Source organism: Anas acuta, chromosome Z (genome assembly GCF_963932015.1).
Source record: "Anas acuta chromosome Z, bAnaAcu1.1, whole genome shotgun sequence".
Lineage (NCBI taxonomy): Eukaryota > Metazoa > Chordata > Aves > Anseriformes > Anatidae > Anas > Anas acuta.
The window spans coordinates 49285078-49304215 of NC_089017.1; the positions used below are offsets into that span (position 1 = coordinate 49285078).

General features: G+C 40.6%; 1 long non-coding RNA gene across 1 annotated transcript; it reads left to right on the forward strand.

Annotated features, from left to right (window-relative positions):
* Positions 1–12547: 12547 nt before the first annotated feature.
* On the forward strand, positions 12548–15583 carry LOC137847667 (uncharacterized). The gene is made up of 3 exons (XR_011091024.1): positions 12548–12878; positions 13292–13382; positions 15236–15583. It is a non-coding gene; the product is annotated as an uncharacterized lncRNA (long non-coding RNA).
* The last annotated feature ends 3555 nt before the right edge of the window (positions 15584–19138 follow it).

The window sequence follows — 19138 nt, forward strand, 5'->3', positions numbered from 1 at the left end:
GGCTCCTCTGTTACAAGGAGCTGCCTGAGTTTATTTGTACAGCACCACACGGGTCTGGAGGTCACACTGCACACACAGCACAGTGACCACTGTACAGTCCTGGGCATGCTCAGGCGAGCTCTGATGTGGCTCACTAACTCCTCGATGTACAATGGTCTCCCAGTCATGATCACTACAGGGCCTCTCAGAAACACATTCTTTCTCAGTAGCACACTGGTAAATATCATATGCTCTCCTTCCTCCATTTTTCCCACTTTCTGTGTTACGTCTTATGTTTGGTTCACAAGCTTCTGCAGCAAGGAGTCTCTCTCTCTCCTTTTTTTTTTTTTTTTTTTTTTTCAAGTTGATTAAGTAGAATAATTGTCTTTGACATGGAGTCCTTTACACCTACTGTAAGACTTCTATGAGGCACCAGCACCATGGAAACTTAATTTCACACTATCCATCGCTAATTTGATGTAATTAGTTCAGTCCTAAATCTAAACTAGCCACTAGGACGAGGCTGGTTTTGTTGTGCATATTTAAAATGTTTTTGACTAGGAGACCCTTGAGGTAGCTGGCAAAATAATTGGTGATGCATGGATAAAGAGCCCTCTGTAGCACTCTCTGTCCTGGGAGGGCACTGCCCATTCTTCTGGATCACTGTAGTAAGTCCAGCTGTGGTGAGCTGTTACCCTTCACTTTTACTTTGGTCTCTAGAACATTACATCTACCACACAAACAGGCTGCTTTTTTTTTTTTTTTTTTTTTTTTTTTTTGCCTTTGAAAAAAACATGTCATTGCTTTATGAATCATCTTGTAAATATGAGAGCCTTTGGGATGTTTAAATAAAATATCATTGCCATATTTTATCTTATTTTTCAGAAGAATGGTATTTTTTTTTGCCAGCAAGGCTGTTGTTCTCAAAGGGCTCCTGTTGCACTAGGAAACATATTGACCACGATATATATTTATATTTTTAAATAACAGACCAAAAACAAGAAAAAAAAAAAAAGAGTGCATTTTTAGTCTGCTTTCTGCTGCTTGCACAACACATGTATGTTAGAGTGTCGTAGCTGTTCTGCAATTTCCCCACGCTGGCCGTGCACACCCTGACTACCTGAGATGTGTACAGCTGAATCACTGCTGAGGGTCTCACAGAAAGTCACTAAGAGATCTTGGATCCTATTTCTCTGATGAACTGCCAGATGGAGTGTTGATGTGGCATCACATTAGGCATTCAACGGGCAAAACAGAGATCACCAAAAAATTCTGCTGCTTTTGGAGTATGAAATCAGAAGCGCTGTAGAAAGCTCAGGAGCCAGGCTTGGCAGGGCCTGAGAAAAGCAATGGTCTAACCAACAAACCAGGTCTCATTTCTCTTCTAGTATGCACAAAAAAGCCAGTGAGTCTGCACAGCACGACTGAGATTTCACTAAAGCAAGCTAAAAAAGAGTTGCAGGCAGGCTGCTTGAATTATTTTCTCTCTCCAGAAAAATAGCTGTACATAAAGAAAATATTTTTCAGAGAAAAATCATAAATATCCTAAGATAAGTAATGACTGAGAGAGAGTACAGGGAACAATCAAGCCTGTACAATGAAATGAAGGGTGTCTGCGTGCAGCACAACAAAAGGAAATAGAAAAGTGCACAGTTAAAGACAGGTTCCGTTAAAAATAAAATGAAATAAAATAAAAAATCTAGATTTCTGTGTAATAAAAGACAAACAGCATCAGTGTGAGAGGAGAGAGCATTAAATATAATAAGAAAGAAAAAACTGTTCATGGCACCAGAAGCCAGAGGTAGGCATTACTCAGTAGAAGAAACTAGAGAATTTTGTTATGCATTCTGAGATAGGTGATGTCTCTGTGCATTGCAAGCTCTGACTATCTGTAAATAAATAAATAAGGAAGAACAATACTTTTTCTTGCATTTTACAGGCATGTCTTGACAGAAAAGGAGTGACTAGGAGAGATCAGTCTCAGATGGACTGAAACAGTGCTGCATACACAGCACTTCCTTGAGACCATCACAGGCTGGCAAAGGAGGAGCACTGACATCTATACTGTCTACCTTACAACCCCTAGACCTTCTTCAGGCCTGAGGATGGACAACAACATACTGGGCTTTAATAGATCAGAGTTGCCTGTTGTCAACACTCTGCTTAGAAGTCAGTGCATCAACACAATCATCTTTTGTTTCAGATGTGTCAAAAAAATATAATAAGGAAGAGGCTATAATGCAAGGACAGAGAGGAGGTGAGATTTAATGCTAGCACTGTCCAGCTCCCACAAACAGTGTGATAAAAGTCAAGTGTGTCAGTCTTTTACAGTGAATCAGAATAAGTGTGATCCCGTGTTGTGCACATGAATTAGGATTGGAAGTGCTGTCAATTAAGCAGGTAAAAGCACATGTAAAAGGAGGAGATGATGACACGGAGTACTAGGTCTGCCCTTGGGGCTAATACAGACATCCAGTTATTTCTATAAGAATTGGAAAGAGTACATTGTCGCTGGGGTAATAAATTGGGCAAAAACGAAGGCACACTGTCATCCTCCAAACAGGATAAAAGTACTGTAAGGAAAGGACTGCTACAGGAGATATTTCACCAAAAGCATTTATAGCGCCAACAGAAATAACAATTTTACATTTACAGTTGTGATTGAAGTGTGATTAAATTGTGAATTTGCAATTGTGCTTTTGCAGCAAGAGTGGCAAAAAAATTGAGAGCACTGAAGCCTAAACACAAAAACAGGATGGAAAAGGAGTATCTTGCCTTTTGTTGATTCAGCAATTCACCCACATGCTATTTCAAAGAGAGCCCTAAGTCATTTTAAGGCCAGCACCTGCCCTGTGGTTCCCCACTTTTCTCGTCTGCTTCATTTTCATCCTCATTCCTCAACAAAGGATCTACAGAGAGATACCGAAGGTGATTTGTGGAAAGGAGACACTGAAGGAGAGGTGAGGGGCAGGCAGACGAGGACTGGGAGGGGAACTGAGAGTACTGTAAAGCAGAGAGAAATGAGATTCAGAGAAGCCAGGTGAGTGTTACCACTTGTCACTGTGTTACTGCAGCGGAGGTGGAATTCATGCCCACACAGTACTAAAACCTTTGTGTCTCCCTCCCACAAAACCAAAAGGTAAAAGCAGTCAAGACAGATGTGTTGTGAATTAGTGGCAAAGCACACTGTCTTTATTGGAAATGAGGTCCTAAAAAAAGCTGGGAAAGCACACGTCCTCAGCCACCTTCTTGTCAATCCTATAACCCAGACACAGGTTATTGCTACAGATGTAACCAGGAAGAAGCCTGAGTGCTGATAAACACCCTGCATTTTCTGGAAATGACAACAACATCTTCATCACAGCTTCATTGCTTTAACTTCTTGCTGGGTTTCCCTTGGACATTAGGTAAAGCGATTTGTGCCAACTCACTCTTGCCACATTCTCCAATCTGCTGGGACCAGCCAAGCAGATGTGCCAAAGTGAGTGGCGTTCAGATGCAAACAAAAATCTGAAACAATTAATTCAAAAAAACATCCTTGAACCTCATCCCTGTGCAGAAATCCCAGTACATGGGAACCTGCTTAGCTCGTCATTAGCTAGTAATAGGTACAAATTAAGCATGAAATAGAAGTCAGTAAAATCTTCAAGACTGTAACACTTGGAAGCATGGGACTCATCACCACAGATGAGAGAGCAGTGGGGGGCACTCATCTTTGAAGAGGTTTTGCTCCCAGCCTGGTTTGCAATGATGCATTTTAAAGAGGGAGGTAGAGAGCAGATAAGCAAAAGCCAGCATCTCCCAGGAGAGGATCCAAGTGCACTGTGCCCCTTTGGTCATGAACACTGGACGTATTCCCATGCAAGTTTTCAGTGTTCACTGGTAGCAGACTTCACTCATAGTTTCAGTGTCACTGGGGAGAGTGAGCGTGGCAGTAACAGGTAGAAGGGAAGGGCAGTAGCCTTCAGATTCAGTGGATGGACCCCTCCACACATACACATTAAGCAGCATTAATACAATAGCAGTGTTTATTTCCCCCCACAATCAACTCAAAGTGATCACCTCTCCATCAAAGCATCGACACTTTGCCGCAAGGATCATAGTAGAGCTGGAACATGTTGCTGGGTTACTTAGCGAACAAGGTAGGACAAGAAAAGCAGATTGAAATTGTCATTTTGGCTCGGGATCTGGGAGGCAAGACAACTTGATCCTGTCCAGAAGCAGGGATGTGAAGTCCCAGTAAAGGCTGATGGTGACTATAGCAAAAGCTTCTTGGGACAGTAGGCAAAAGAAAGCACCTTATAGCACAGCCACAGCAAACAATACCTGCTTGGTAGGCACATAGTGCAGAAGGAAACAATGTTCATATACTGTGTACTAATCTTGAACTGCCATGAGATAGCTGCATGGTCCTGCCTTCTCCTTGACCTCACAACTTTCAGAGAGGTCCTGCTCCCAATACTCCATGGCTTCCCTTGGGATGGAGAGTGTCTTACTCCAGTGAAAAACACATCCTGGTGAGCACCTAATGATCATCAGTATCTCACTGGGACCTGCCAAAGTGTCCACAAGGGTGCAGGAAGTAGGAGATGTACCCCGCTGAGTTTTGCATGTTAGTTTACTGTCATGATACTTATAAATGCTGAGTAGACACTCTGAGCACTGTCTCAGGTATGCTTGCACCTGGGCAATTTTTTGCTTAGATCAAGATGTTTCCCTGATTCACATGTGAAGGAAATTTGTATCACTTCAAGTATTTTATTTTGATGAAGACTTCTTTTTATCTTCTAACAGAAACGCTGCAATCAGAGAACATTTTTGATGATGGACTTTTAGATTCAACTGTTTATAATGTATAATATAAAGATAACTATCTCCTCTGATTTAGCTAGAAGGTTTCCTTCTAAGCAACTGTACTCACCCAATTACAGGAAATGCACTTTACAATGAAATGGAGGAGATGGAAGACACATGAGTGTGATATAATGCTAAGATTTTGGCTGGCTCTATCATGTAGTTGTCCTTTAGTAAAAAATCCCAAGAAGCTATCTGCTAAAGATCTTTGTTAAAAAAAAAAAAAAAAAAAAAAAAGTGCAACCTGTTTCCTAATGCATTACAGTTTGCAAGAAAGGCCCGTGGACATTTAAAGAACTAGTTAAGAAGTTTTACAGGACAGTGTCAACACTTCCAGACCTCAGCAAGACTGTGCAGACAATGGAATTTGTGCAATGGGAGCAAATAGAACATAACAAACCTACAAATTTTTTGCCTTCCTCTTAGCACAATTTGTACAATTACAGAGATTTTAAAGACAGATAAGCACGTTTGTCAAAATGTTGTGGTTTAACACGTCAGGCAGCTAAGCACTATAAAGCCGTTTGCTCCATGGTGGAATGGGGAGAGAATTGGGAGTAAAAAAAAAGTAAAAGCTCACGGGCTCAGATAAAGACAGTTTAATAGAGCAGAAAAGGAAGATAAATAGTCCTGTATAACATAACATAACATAACATAACATAACATAACATAACATAACATAACATAACATAACATAACATAACATAACATAACATAACATAACATAACATAACATAACATAACATAAAACATAAAAATCATAACGTAACATAACGTAACGATAAAGATAATAATATTAATAAGAGTGTACAAAGCAAGTGATGCACAATGCAATTGCTCACCACCCACTGACTGATGTCCATCCCCAAGCAGCGACCCTCCTACCCCAGCCAGACACCCCATATTAATTGCTCAGCATTGCTCAACAGCCTGTGCCAGCTGTCCTGGCTGTGTCCCCTCCCAGTTCGTGGTGCACCCCCAGCCTCCTTGCTGGCAGGGCAGCACCAGGAGCTGAACAGTCCCTGACTCTGTGTGAGCACTGCTCTGCAACAACTAAACATCAGTGTGTTATCAGCATTATTCTTATTGTTAGAAATGGCTCAGGATTCAAATTAGGATTAAATAAAAAATAGGATTTATTGAAAGAATATAAAAGAATAGAGGTAAGCAAACAGTGCTGGGTGCACCAGGAGTCTCCTCTCCACCAGACACACACCAGTTACATCAAGCAGCTGATTTTTATGCTCCTAGACTAATACATATTCATTACTACTTCTAAAAAAAACAGATTGTTATAATTAGCTTCCAGGGTCCAGTCCCTTCTACTGGGGCATGCACATCAGTCTCCTCTGGGGGTCTCTAGGGGTCTTTCATGCTGAAGGCTTGTAGTCTTCCTCTCCAAGTCCTTCCCCTTTGTACTCCTTTGGCACCATACCAAGTTTATTGAACATTTTCTGCAGGTCTTGTCTCCCAGCCATCCTTCAGCTTCTTTTTTCTTCTTCTTAATCTCTTGGCCACCTGGCCAGATATCAGAGGCTTGCATACTATCCCATAACAGTCACTAGTTGTTATCAGTTGTTCTGAAACCCCCAGACATCAAAGACTTCATACAAACACAAATAGCTTTCTTATTGACACTTCATCAGTAATTAAAACATTCCTCATCAGCCATTCACAGGGACAGTCACACCTATAACAGTGTTAAGTTAATCTCGAAGAAGACAAAAAAAAAAGGCTGTAACTGTTAGAAATAGAAGTCCGGAATAACAAAAGCAAACAGGTTCATAAATTTGAGGAGTATTTTCTGAAGACTTGATAAATTGACTAGAATGAGGGGGAGACTGGGACACACTGCATCTGTGGTTCAAGAATTAAATTGCCAGTGCAGGGCCCAGAGGCAGACAGGGCTGTTTTTTATGGACACAAATTGTTAAAACATTCCTCACATTATCTTAAATCCAAAACACAGTACTGTACCAACTTCTAGGAGGGAAATTAACTCTATCCCAGCTGAAAGCAGAACACAAAAACATATTCATTTATTAAAATATGAAACTTCAAAATGTAGGTATCGACATAAAATAATATAAACCAGATTTTTTTTTCTACTGAAGTAAATTTTGTCCCCCCTAGAGCAAAGACATCATCTTAGGAAAAGTGCTTTTGACAGCTGTTGTGATATTGTAGGAAAAAAAGTGGTCTGTAATGGTTTTTGAGGTACACCAAACATCATTTTAGGTCGACAGTCACACAGTTGTTTGAATATTAGAAAAGGAAGTTTGCATTAGCCCATCTGCAGATTTTCAACACATTAGGATTGTTAACATCCACCACATATTCTCTACCACTTATCGATTTTAATAATTGTAATAATTACTGAATTAATATAATCTGCTTTTTGAGGTTTTCTGGGATTTATTCCTGCAGGAAACATGTCCTGTCCTTCATAAACTAAGGAATACAAGCAAGAAAAACATGTGTACCCTTTATAATGAGGGATTTTTCAAACAGCAGTTATCAACTCATATGATTTAATACAACTCCAGAGGTCAAAAGGATTGTGTTGTGCAAGATGCTGCAGACGAGCTGCACTTACAGAATATTTATTTGTTTAAAACTGGTTTATTCAGAAATATTATATTTCTGAACTGAAACATCAGTTGCTGAGCTCCTAAGATATACATATATATTTGAAATCCCACAGCTAAGCTTCAATCCACAAAAATAAATAAATAAATAGACTAATTAATTAATCCCATGACATGTTTTTAGTTTTTCTGAAAGCAAATAGAACTTATGCTCCCATAGTTCATGTAATATAAAGAGTTGTATTAAAAATAACTGTTGTATTAAGAATAACAATAATAGTGTAAGAATGCTTCATTATATGAAAATGTAATCAGAACACAAATTAGTAAACATTCAAAGTAAAAAACATTCAGCCAAGAACATCATGATTTTAGGATTGTCTTGTTCGTGAGGGTGATAAGAGCCAAACAGACCACATAACCAAAAACTGTGTTGGTGTCTCCTTGATTTCAGCTCTTCCTTCAACTTGACACCTTTGAGGTTGAGTAAGCAGAGTGGTACCTGTCCTACCAGGAAATATTCTCCCTCTGACCGAAATCTCTTCTGCCTGGACCATGCACCACATGTGTCTGCTCCTTGGCACTAGCTCTGTGCCTTCCTTTGTGGAACAAAGTGAACACCCATGGCTGTGTGCATCCACAGCTGGGTGGACAGCCAGCTTTGTTTCCTTGGACTCCCTCACCCATCTAATGCTCACGTTTTCCCTGCAAGACTTCTGTAGCTTGCAAGTTCCTTTGAGTGGGGCCTGTCTCTAAGAGACACTTCTGAAAGACAGAGAGACACACAGGAATGGCTCCTCAACTAAGGCCCCTAGTTGCCATGGTAATGTAAAAAATAAACATAACAATAAGAATAAAGCAGTCTGGCAGTGATGAGGCATAAAGCAGCACACACACACACACACAAAAAAAAAAAAAAAAAAAAAAAAAAAAAAAAAAAAGACATGATAAATCACCTGGGAAACAACATTTATTTATTTTTTTTTATCTTTACTACCCATGTGCTCTCCTTTCATATCAAAATATATAAATTTATATACCTATATGCAAGCCCCAGACAAGAAGAGGCAGACTCTTTTCATGTTTCAGTTAAGTTTCTCTATGTGTAGAACTGTAAAGTTTATTTCAAGTTTTCAAAAGAATGCTTCCTTCTGTATAAGCAGGAAAAAAACTTTCAGAATAGACAAAATTGACTGTTCTAACCAACATTCTGAAAGGTTGGGATCTTAAAAAAAACTACTGAATACAGACCAGTAAAAAAGCCTCTTTTCTCACCTCATTCCCTGCAGAACCAGCAGTACTAAGGACAGCATGCTAGGCTTCTTGCTTTTATCTGGTAGTCCGACCTCCCCCATTCTCCTAAAACAATGCCAGAAAGGGTTGCTCCTTCCAATTACAACACTACTTTTCCAGAAACCCATCAGTTATTTTACCTTCTTACATTCACTTAACAGCATTGAAGCAGTTTAACACGTTCCTCACTTTAAAAAGCCTTCAGTACCAAAGGTTCCCTTAATGGAAGATTACTACAAGCGTAATTGTCAAGTCAGAAAAGAAGAAAAATGTTGTATTTCTCAGACTCCAGCAAGCTTACCAAAGTCTAGGAAAGTTGGGCAGACATATGCCGGGTATCTGGGTTGGCATTGCACTGGATACTCCAGCATGAAGTTCAGCTTCGTGTGGCCTCATATGATGTTGGCAGTTTGTATGCAGCACCTACCTATGAGCTCTTTGATTTGAATTACTGTGGCTAACATGAGCCTCCATGTCTGATGCCAAACTTTTGTGACTTGTTGATTTTGTGTGGCTCCCAAGCCCAAATAAAGCTAGGATGTCACAGAAAAATAAAGATGGGCTGAGTAGTAGTATACAGTGCATTTCATGACAATCAAGTGTCAGTTCAGATTTTTTTCATTCTATTACTGACCAAAAAGGGGCTTAAGAAGCAAATCCAAGTGAGGGTCCTTCATCCAACTGGGTGCTATGCATGGTGCTGGGCCAGAGCTGGGCCTTGTTCTCATCTCCCCCAGCTCGCTTTTTTTCACTTGAGATGTAATGTAGGAGATCAGTTTTGTTGTGTCTCACTTCACAGGATCTTGGGCATCTTCTAAACACAGCAAACCTAAGTACTTGCAAAGGCTTCTGTGGAGTTTTCTGCACTTTGAATATCCCTGCTCTCAACTCCCCACTGCTGCCTTGCTCCAGAGCTAGCGTGACCACATGGGTGGTCAGCAGGCTAACGCTCCCTACTCAGTTAGTCCTCTTCTCTCAGCAGGGCAGAGGATACCTCAGCAGAGGAGAAACGAGACATCCCCCAAGTCTGCAAAGTACCCAAGTACCACTTTCAACTGTACAACATTAAATCATGTGTTAACTAACTGTATCCAATACATCTGTACACCGGCTATCTGAGGATCTGTGCTCTGACATGTCTGGAGCTATTTCAGTGCTTGTTAAGACAAAAGCACTGTGCTCCCACACAACTGTGGAGAGCAGTGTAAGAGTGGAATTAACCCTGAGTGCCCTTTAAAACAAACTGTGACTTTTAGGCAGGCTTCTAGAACAGAAATTAAGAGCTGTGGTGTGAATGGTTTCAGAAAGACACTATATACAAGGCAACCCAGAAGATGAGGTCTCTGAACAACTGTAACACAGCTTAAGCTATTTTAGTTCAGCATAGCAAATCAATAATGGTCTGTGAAGAGCCCTACTGAGAAAAGAAGGATGTGAACTGTGACAGGTGATCAATGCAAAGCCTGTAATGGCAGATACTTGATTATTCCAAAAAGCGAAGTTTGACAATTCTTTGTGTGACCCAGTATTACCTGCAAGTTAATCTTCAGTGGAAAGGCAACATCAATGCGAGGAGAGTGTCACAAAGCCAGAAGAGATGCAGGTCTTGCAATATACTTTGTTTTTATAAATGGTGTCAGGGAAAATACAGAGAGAGAGGTTGCCCACATAAAAGGTTCTGTTCATCAAAATACAGGCTTTGTTAGAGAAACTCTCCTCATACAAACTAGTAGCACAAGTTCAAAACCAGTTTGAAGTGGGACTTACTGAATACCTGTACTTTGTGATGGTACCTCCAACTGGAAATAGTGCAAAAATGTCAAGATATGGCACCATCAGCAGAAAAGCCAAAGCATGAATAATCAGCATGAGCCTTCCACAGTTCCAGTGTATGAAATGAACTGTATTTCCATTTCAATAAACTACTAAGTAGAAGCTATTTTAGTCAGAAGACAGATAGAAAAGCTGTGCAGATTTGACTTTAAGTCCCAAAATTATGTCTGCAGTAGTAATTATCTAGGATATTTCCTTTTCATAATAAATGACTATTTTCCTCTTTCACAAAAGAGGAGCAATGGGATTTTATTTATTTATTAGCTCTTTCTTTCGATGCAAAATAAGAAGGAGAACATTTGTTCTCTTCATATGAGAGGAGAGCTGGATTCACAGAGAATGCTATTTTTACATCTCCCAGCAGTGGATTCTAACAGTCGCAGTCTAGCTCTCACGAATGTCCTCACTTTCCCTTCTGATCCATCCTATCGGCCGTTTGTGTGTCTAGTTTCACTTGCAGACAGAAATACCAGTGGAAGAGGCTGCTGGCTGCTGAGGGATTTTCCTCCGACAGAGCAAGGACTGTGCTGAAGGTCCTTCTAAGACATGCCCCAGTTCTGCCGCTATTTCCAGGACTGGTGCAAGACCTATCAGGGGAAGTCTACTCCTGTGTTACACAAAAAAAAAACAGTTAGAAGATCACAGAGGATCCCTCCTGCTGTGTGTCCTCTGTGAATTTAGTCACAGACCTCTGAAAATCAGGGCTGTGGCTCAGAGCTGGAGCAGGCTGAACAGAGTGCCAGCACAGGCAGCAGAATTATGTGACCTGAGACTGTCTTTTCAAAACAGATGGGTAGTAGTGTCCTGACGAAACCAGAGAGGCACATAATGAAACACTAGTGAAGGGAGTGAGACCTACCACCACAAAGCTAGCTGCAAATAGAAACAATAGAAATCAATCTTGCACAAGGAAATAATAGAACAACTCAGACTTTCCTCCTTTCCGTTCATCCTTTGGAAAAACAAACAAACAAGTAATGTCCTGAAGACAGTATGACATATCAGCTCTACCCTGAGAAAAATATTATAGTTGTTCTTGACAATTAATTCAGACCACAAGCCACTTTCATTTGTTTTCTGCAGAGCCTGGACCAAGGCATGTGTTTAAAGAAACAGGGAGGAACACAAAAATGAAATAGACAGAGAATAATGTACCTACTGTATATGACCATAGAGATAGATGTCAAAGTTTGGAACCAACAAAATAGGGACTTAACAGCATATAATTAAGCTCAAATTGCAGAGGCTGTACCCCACCACATACACAGTAAAAACAGTGAGGTGGGAAGTGTCTTCTTGAAAGAAAATATTTCCTTATTGGGTATGCATACTTGTTTGAAAAATCTTAGGCCGAATTCATCAGCATGCATATGGAAATGCTTAAAGGCATGCAAATATACATGGCTGAGTCAGAACCTTCATGAGGAAACAATGCTTTGGCTGGCAGCTTTGCTCCTTTTTCTGAGTGGCTGCTCTCATATGAAATTTACCTCTAAAGCCCTGTGACCTTAATAGAAAGAGATTATCTTCTCATCCTTCTCAAAAATTCAATTGTGCCTTCTCAAGCCAAGGATCAGGCTTGGAACTGCCCGTCTCCAACTGCAGTGAGATAGTGCTTTTCATTACGGCAAACAAAAGATCTTCCTTCTAAATGCTACGACAGCAGAGAATTCAAAACACACACACAAGTGGAGGGCAACCAAAACGTACTTTGCCTGCAGCCAGCTTGCTACACAAATCCCAGATATTACTGAATATCAGGCTCCCTTGATTGTGCCTACACATGGACATAAATAAACAGCACTGACTCCCCTGTGTGAATGCTATTGCGTTTTTGTCATACGAACAGAAGAGAAAAATGAAAGTCGCACACGGAAGGTGCAGGACCAGGGGAAGTGTGCACTTTGAATGCAGAACAAGTTTTTCTGGCACCCACAAAACAGAACCTAACAGGGGCAGACTACATAGTCTGGGTGCTCCACATGTAAAACAGAGGAAACTTGGTCTTACTCAGATATTTCCCCCAAATCTCCAAGGTTGCATCAATCTCCTTTGTTATGCAACTTGCTTAAGCTGTCAGTGATACTGCACCTCTCCTGCTACCTGCAGCTGCTCAGCCTCAACAAGGATCTGTAGGGAACAGAGAACAGAGGACTGCGATAGAGCATCATCTGCTGTCTCAGCTGGGCAGTGCTGCAGGATCCCCTTGAACACCTGATGCCATTCAGATGTGCATACCACGCTGCCTGGATGGATAGGGTCTTAAATGCTGGGCAAGCTGCAAAAGGGTGATCTACTGTAACATCTACCAAGCCTGCAAGCAAGGAAGAGGTAAGCCACAGCACAGGCAATTTCATTAGACCCTATATCCCTGTTGCAATACCCTTCTCAGATATTCTGATGCTAATAATAATAATAATAATAATAATAATAATAATAATAATAATAATAATAATAATAATAATAATAATAATAACAACAATAATAGTAATCAAGCAAAGCATAAGGTATAACTTACAGGTGATGAGTGAACAAAGTGCATGCAGCATGGACATGCATCACATGCTGCATGTCAGGAAGAAATGATCCTACTGCCATCAATAAAGAACACACAAAAAAATTATCAAACTATCTGCCAGAAGAGATATTGCCAGCAGAGGTATCTCACAAGCTTCTTTCCTCTCCTGCTTCCTTGTCCAGCACAGAGAACACTGACCTTTTTTTTTTTTTTTTTTTTTTTTTAGCATTGTCCTGAGCTTTCATTTTGCAGCTGATAATGTCAGATGAACCAGCAATGCCCGTGTCCACTCCTGGGAAATACATCACAGGCCACAGGTCTATTTTCATATTTCTTTATTTTATTTTCATTATTTCTTTTGTCTAAGACCACTGATATTTAATCAGCTACTGCTTCTTCTAAAGTGGACTTTTAAAATCTAATTTCAGTATCTCTAATCCATCATATAAATAATGCCTTTGCCAGGATTCCACTCATGGAATCCCATGGTAGAAGTTGTGAAGTGTGATGCCAAAATAAGACTAATGTGAGTCCTTCACACTGCTGCACCAAGGGGGAAGTTCCACTTCCCTTACAATATTTCCTTTTCCAGTACCTCATTTCTGTGTTGACTCGTGTTTTTCTTCAGTTGTTATCAATTTAGGACAATGAACCAGCTGGTATTCTTTGAGATGTTCTGAGAACATAATATTCTGGCTTCATTTCCATGGGAAGAACCAAAAAAGCACATAAAACCTAAAAGAGGCTGGTGAAGGCTGGTGAAAGGAATGCTATACTGTGGGACATAGCCACTTTGGGGGAAGGTCTGTGGCTTTAGCCTCAGTTTGTACTACATGTGGTACAGTAAGGCTGAAGTTATTTTAGACACTTGTTTGAGTTGGAAGCTCACAATACCGACTTCTACTTGATCATTACCTAGGAAGACTACATCACCAGTGATCAAGAAATGACAAGAGAGAAAATGTCCACATCCACCCACTAAATAGAGATAATTTGGTAATTCGGGTGAGCAATACCACAAATACTAGATTCTTGAATTGGAAACTGTGGGGAAAAAGAAAAAAAAAAAAAAAAAAAAAGTAATTATGAATGCATTCCAGCTTGAACTGTTTGTCCTTACTATTACAAAAAAAAAAAAAAAAAAAAAAAAAAAAAATCAAGACAAAACCACTGCAAACAGAAAATCAAAAGCTTACTCTGAAAAGGGTTGACCTTATCAAAGCACCGTACTCCATCCTTTTCAAGGAAAATTCATCAGAATTGACATTTTTTGTAAAGTTTTTATTCTGATGAGGTAGTCTGTTTGGAAAGAAAAATATTCAGGTAGAATATTTGCAAACAGCTCTATAAACAACTCATTTATGGAGATCTGGTATATCACTGTCTGGAAGATCAATTCTTTTTTTTTTTCTTTTTTTTTTTTTTTTCAGTAATAAGTGTGCCAGCTCATAAAGTTCCTGCTGGAGTCATATCTTTTCAGACTGAGATTGCTTTACCAATTAAACAATAGAGCTACCCTGGCTTTACATAAACCAAACAATTACAAGTTTGCAGTTGTATCAATTATAATAAGGGAACTATGTTTTGAAGACAAACTGTATTGCTGAAATTGATACATCAAAGGACTTACATGGCTCAGAGTTTTAACCTTAGCTTGCCAGCAATTCTCTTTCCTGCCTGCCTACCGTGGAATTGTCTTTGATATATATGGTACCGAGCACAGATCACAAGGACACATTATTTAATTACCGTTCTGAAAACTTGGGCTTTAGCTGTGCTCTGTTTAATGTCTGCCCATTTACAATCTATGCCACATGTCAAACACTTGCCCTTTGCAAAACCATGAAGTAACTGAAAAAAAAAACAAAAAACAGCCTGCATGTAGCTACCTTGGGGAAGGAAACGTGTCATTCCCAGAGAGATCAAGGGGCACAGGCAACAGGGCAGAAATGCGACAGGGTTCCTAGTCAAGCGGAGAACACCATGGATGTGGAAACAAAATATCTTTGTCATGTTATTGTTGTTATGCCTCTCAACATGAATCCTGTATGTTAGGCATACAGAAGAGGCACACTCAGGATTACTGCATGCAGAACCTAGAGCACAGAATAAACAAACATTAAAAACATTTTTCTTTAATTCTCTCCTTTTGTATTACCAATCTTCCCAGGAGCAGCCCAGGAAGAGTGATGGAACACAAAAGAGCTTATGGCATGAGGTACAGTTCTCCAAGTACTGAGCAGATACCTTCTTAGCTCCAGCACTGAGGAGTCCATGTTAATGTGGGGAATGAGTCTTTGGAGGTTGCCTTAGGCATCCACATTTATTTTACATCCAGAAAACTCATAACTAGTCCTATCTACCTACCCCTCTCCTTCTCAGAAGCACCCTGATGGGCTATGGGTTTGCAGATAGAGAAGCCATTTCTTTCCCCATTGTACTGCCACAGACAACTCTGGAGATGTGCTTCAGGAGAAAGGGACTATCCAGCTTTAGGCAGCAATTAATCCTGACCAGAACACTGCAGCTAATGACAGACATTGGCTCATTGCCTGCAAAACAGATGCGCTTTCATCTTGGCTTGCAGAGTAATCAAAGTTACATTGCAATTGGCATATGACCAGGGAAAGGAAAGAAATTTACAATGGCTGTAGAAGAAGAGCATTATAAACATTGGAATTTCACACTTGTAGTATACATTTCATAAAACTCTATGAATGTGCTGTGGCCTACAGAAATGGGACAGCCAGACAGCTCCAGCTTTCCAAAGAGCATCACATTTTGTGAACAGTTACAATGCACACATTTTTATTATTTGAGGGACTGGACACAGCGATTCCTTTTAAAATATCATTTTTCTCATAGAAAATTTCAGTCGTGTTTCTTCCATTTGTCAACCAGCTGTGAAACTGCTCACTTTTTTATTGTTTAAGGGTTGACATGACTGAGCCACTCTCTGTTCAATTTGTGGGGCTTTTTTTTTTAGAAAAAATCTTCTCTTTCTTTTCATGCAGTATTACCCCTTCAGATCCATCAATGGATTTGAAAAACTTATCTTGAAAAACTTGGTTAAGGTAAAACATATTCTCAAATCTACATTTCTCTTTATACATAGTAATTAACATTAGTTAGTCAGAGCGCTCCCATATCAGTCTTTATTTGTGAAAGGGCACCTGTTATCCTGGTGAGGCAAAGCTCTGTTTTCAGGCAGAGAAAGCAGGACTACTGATGATTTACTGCCTGACTGAGTCTGGCTGGGGACAAATTATGAAGCTGACTTTTGTCATAGCAGCCTGTATGGTGCCCTGCTTTGCATTTGTGACTGAAACAGTGTGGATAACACACCTGTGATTTAACTGTTGTTGAGCAGAGCATCAAGGCCCTCTCTGTTTCTCACTTGCCCCCAGAGCCAGTGGGCTGGGGATGGGCAGGAGGCTGGAGACAGACCATAGCCAGGACAGAGGACCACACCTGACCAAAGGGATGCCCTATGCCAACAGGGCATCCTTTATATACTTTGCATACCTTTACAACAATCCAGTTTCACAGATGCAGGGCAGGGCATGTACCAGGTTTACATGGCAAGGCTGTGGCAGCTGGGGAAGCATGCAGGGCTCTTCTGAGAGCAGAGGCCAGGCCTGCCCCGTGCCAGACACAGACAGCTTCAGCTAGCTCCAGCGGCCCCAACACAGGGCACAGATGGGCCCAGCAGCCAAAATGGTGGCACCTCAGGGAAAATGGATACAAGAGAGGGTAAAAAGCTGTGAGACATGAGGAAAACAAAGGCAAGAAATAGCCTTGCTAGCCCCCAGATCAGAGAAGAAGGAAGGGGAAGAGGTGCTCCAGAGCAGAGATTGCCCAGCAGCCTGTGGGAGAGATCACACTGGAGCAGGTACTTACCTGCTATGAGATGGACAGCATCAATGCACTGAAAAATTAATATCAGAAAGTAATTTTTAGAAGCACAAGTTCAAGGTCACCTGAAATAGAGCTGAGACTCTGAGCAGTGTGGAGCTCAGCTTCTAGCCATTCAGATGATCCTGAACATGTGCTTTCTTAGTCTGGCCTGGGTTGAGTACTTGACACAGAAGTCCCTTTGTGACAGTAATTTTCTGATGCACTTTGGTGCAGTGCTTTATTTCCTGCCATAGTGTTCCTCATTGAAGAGAGAGATTAAAAGCATTGAAAAGTAGTATATAACTCTCCAACTCGACTTTTTTCTTATTGGATTAAACATTTTTTTTATTATTTTTTATTTTTCTAGCAGAGAAATAAATATCATAAATGAATATCATTCCACAGAGGGAAGGAAAAAAATCGTTTCCTGATTTCGTCAACAGTTATGAATTCTCCTGCTGGCCTTTTCTTGGCAGTTCCAGTCTCCTGAACTGGCAGTCTTTCTCCATGAATGAAATCCAAGAAGCTGTTTTCTCATGGACTCTGTCCTTCAGAGAACCCTATAAAGAAGAATGACACAGGTGTTTCTTGCCACTGACCCATTACTTAGAGGCTTTCAGACAATAATTTCACTGAATATACAAAAGCACCCCTCCGTATAACCCTCTCTTGCCATTTTTTCTCCTGCACAGCACTGAAGTGAAGGTACAGAGAATTTTCTGGAAGAAGTCAGGGTGTCCTTTCAGAAGAATTCTCTGCTAACATCAATGCATGAGAGGAAGACTATTGGTTAAATGATGATTGTAAACAAATTGTTTCCCTGAGGATGAATAAAGGGGGTACAAAATTTACGACCACTATTGTTTACACAGCAAATCACAACCATACAACTTACAATGCTGAAAGCTCATACTTCATCTGTTTAGAAATAGCCATCAGAGAGAAGAATGGTCTATTACTCTACAGCAAATGTAGAAAAAAATACCAGGTGCAGGGAACATCTGTTCTTTTCTTTGTGTGATAGTTAACAGATTATGTTCTCCCTTCCTGAATTTGCAGAGATCCCAGCAGCTTTGCTTTGTTTCTTCCATCAGGGAAGATTGAGACTGTTCATGTGTTAATGTTCAGCAATGATTTCTGTGCAGCTGCAAATGGAAGAGAGGACAACCAGAACTACTGTGTTGTCCTGTCTTCCCCCAAGAATTTTGCACAACCTCATGCAACTCATGTCAGACAAAATATAAGAACAAGACAGTAACAATAGACACAGAGGAAACTCTGAGCATTTAATTTAGCATTCTGACAGTAAAGAACCCATATACTAAGTTGAGGCCTCTTGTATAGACATCAGTGAAAGCCCAGAACATCTCGACTGAGATTCATTCCATCATCATCCACCAGGCTGCTCTCAGCTCTCCAGCACCACCAACTCTGACCATCCCTCAGGAGCTCACCATTTTTCTGCATAAAAACACTCCCTTTTTGAGAGGGCAAAGCAATTCATAACTTAGCCTGAAAGAGGGTTCCCAAACCAGCTCTCCCTGCTGTGTCTCATAGGGAGCTTCCTGAAGGAGACCAGAGTCCTCATGGCTAGCACAAGGCACAATCAGTAACCAGCTCCAAGTATGTGTCAGGAAAGCTTCAGTTAAAGAGCATGGATGAGGTCTTAGGCTTTCTTTAATTAAGTCAACACAAACAACTGTACCATACTCGAGGTTCACCATTGCCAGCTCTCCCAGCTGTTTGGACCACAGCTCAGAGGCTGTAAACAGCAAGCTACAGAAAACCACTTCCAGAAAATCATGATAATGCAGACAGAAGTCAAGACTTTTTGTTTGTTTGTTTGTTTGTGTGTTTTTTGTTTGTTTGTTTGTTTGTTTTTGTTGTTGTTTTTGTTTTCTGTTCTGTGTCAAACATGCCAGGAGGAGCATTTTCAGAGACTTGCAGAGCGTCATCCTGCAGATAGCAAGCATGGTTTACAAGGAGTCAAATGTATTTAATTCCCAGTCCTCTTGAACTGCTCTCTGTTGCCTGTGTCCTATTTTGCTGCCACATCCCACACAACACTCCAATTTGTTTCCAGTTCCTAAAGGATGCTGTGTTAAGAACATCATTGCAGCAGAGCTGAGGGAGCTGATGGCTGGGAGCAGGATTGAAACTTACCTCTCCCAGGATG